This window comes from Lutra lutra, chromosome 9 (assembly GCF_902655055.1).
Source record: "Lutra lutra chromosome 9, mLutLut1.2, whole genome shotgun sequence".
In the NCBI taxonomy this organism is placed as follows: domain Eukaryota; kingdom Metazoa; phylum Chordata; class Mammalia; order Carnivora; family Mustelidae; genus Lutra; species Lutra lutra.
This window is the reverse complement of record NC_062286.1, coordinates 58,872,832-58,875,380: the sequence shown is the minus strand read 5'-3', so window position 1 is coordinate 58,875,380 and position 2,549 is coordinate 58,872,832.

The following is a 2,549-nucleotide window of genomic DNA, read 5'->3' as shown; positions in this document are numbered from 1 at the left end:
AGCACCCAGCAAGATTATTTCTTATGAGGCTTTCTCTTGAGGAGGTGAAAGAGGCCAAACCTGAAAGATCCCTTTGGCCCTCCTACAGCCTTAAGTGGTGGCAGGTGGAGTGACCAGGCCTGGCTCCAGTCCTCCCTTGCTCTTCTAAGGGATATATATATATATTTTTTTAGATTTTATTTATTTATTTGACAGAAAGAAATCACAAGTAGGCAGAAGGCAGGCACAGAGAAAGGGGGCGCCTAGCAGAGAACCCGATGCAGGGCTCGATCCCAAGACCCTGGGATCATGACCTGACCCGAAGGCAGAGGCTTTAACCCACTGAGCCACCCAGGCGCTCTCTAAGGGATATTTCTTTTCCTTTGTTGGATCTTCTTCTGCTGGGCTGCGGGCTAGAACTAAGCACCCCAGCTGGAGGCAGTGCCCCACCCCAAGAGCAGCTTGAGCAAAAATCATGGAAAGCACCTGCTGGGGTAAATGGCCCTCACCAGCTTCATTCTGTCTGATGTGGTAGAGGCATATGTATATCCCACACAGATGCTCCCTGTTCCTTTCCTTCCCAATAGTCTCTTTGCAAATTTTTCCCCAGCTGTTTTCAGGAAGCACAAAGCAAGAGTTTGTTCTTGTGTTGTTGGAGCCCCTCAGGTTTAACTCTGAAGCCCCCATTGGGGCAGACCTCCCTTGGGCCCCTCTCAGGGATGGGACTGGGGGGCTGGACAGAGAATTTGGAACTGGTCTGATCCTACAGGGGACACAATCTGCAGCCCAAGCCTTCACCAATGGCACAGGAGGGCCCAGGTCTATCTGTTCACAGTGTGACTGAAAGCATGTGTCTTGGGTTGGATTTCTGTCAAGCTCACGGTCAGGCCTCAGCCTTTTCCTGTATCATGTTTGGGGGGGTCCAAGCGTAGCTTAGAAGGATGGAAAGAGAGGCTCAAACAGACCCAGGACTTGGTTTGTAAACACTATTCTCTTATAAGAGGATTCGCACTCCTTGGAAAAATAGCCATTTCTAGGGCTGGAGTGATCAAAGTACATGAGCCTGGAATATCTTGAGTCAGAGAACCAGGAAGGACTCACAGAACAATGGGAACATGTCAAAAAGACACAGAAATTAGCTTTAGGAAATTCCCATTGGGCATGTCTGGAATGATTTGTGCACCATAACCATAATGATAGTGAATTACAATCCAGTCAGTAAGATTGGGATCTTTGAGTCCATAGTCATATAAATAAATGAATGAATTGTTAAAAGACAGGATGTTTATACAATCTGAAAGGATTTGCTTATGGAAAATACTTACCCATTACGGGGGGACGGGAAATAATATACCATGGAGAAACTGGCAGACATCTAGTGATCTAGGTGAACATCACCTAGATCCTGTGATCTAGGTGATCATCAAGTGATCTAGGTGAACATCACCAGTTAAGGGGACAACTTGAAATTGGGTACCACCTGATGAAATGCAATGTCAAAGCAACATCATTGCTTTGATGTGACTACTCAAGAGGCAGAACATGAATCTGTTTGAGACAAAATTAAACTCTACAAAATAAATGGTCTGGGATCTTCAAGAGTGCCAAAGACATGAAAATCAAGGAAAGTTACAAGAATTATCCCAGAATGAAGGAGACTCAAGAGACTTGACCACTAAGTGCAATGTGTGATCTTGACCCAAATCCTTTCACTGTAAAAAAAACCCATCTGAGACAAGCAGCAAAGCTCAAATATCGTGTAAGAATTAAATAGTAATATTATATCCATCTTCATTTACTGATTTCAACAGTTGTGGTTATGTAAAAGAATATCCTTGTTTTTAGGAAATACATGATCAAGTATTCAGGAGTGCTGGAGTATCATTGTAAATCTACTCTCAGTTGTTTCAGGGTAAAACAGTACTGTTCTTGCAACTGTCCTGTAAATTTGAGATTGTTTCCAAAATTAAGAAAGAATTTAAATTGATTATATTAAACCTTGCAGCTTTGGTAACTTCAGGATAGAGAAGCCAATTTTCTCAGAAGTTCGGGTACAGAACATTTGGGGATTCTAGTTGGACACAAACCCCATACATACAAAAATGGCAATGATAATATATAGCTTGAAATGTTGCTAGGATTAAAAATAATTCCACTCAGCTGTGAGGGCAGGAGTTTATCTGTTTTATTTACTACTATAGTTTCAGTACAGTTTCTGACATTTATACATACTTGTTAAATAAATGAAAAATATGTGGCAAATAATCATCCCTCAATAAATGGTAGTTTCCACTATTAATGTTACTAGGAAGAATGCAAGTCAACTGTCTGAAGCTGCCAAAATGTTGGTCTTCTGGGTGGTACAAGGTAGACGTTACTGCAAACACATACCATTATGGTCACCTAATGTGGAACATCATGAGTAGTTCTGAATGCAGCATTTTAAGGAGTATCAGATATAACTGCTTTAGTCGTAAATAACATGAAGGTTGGTTCACAATGTCCTAAACAATTGAGGATTTACTTTTCTCATGAAGCTGAAAGAATGACATTAGGCAGTTGGTGGCACC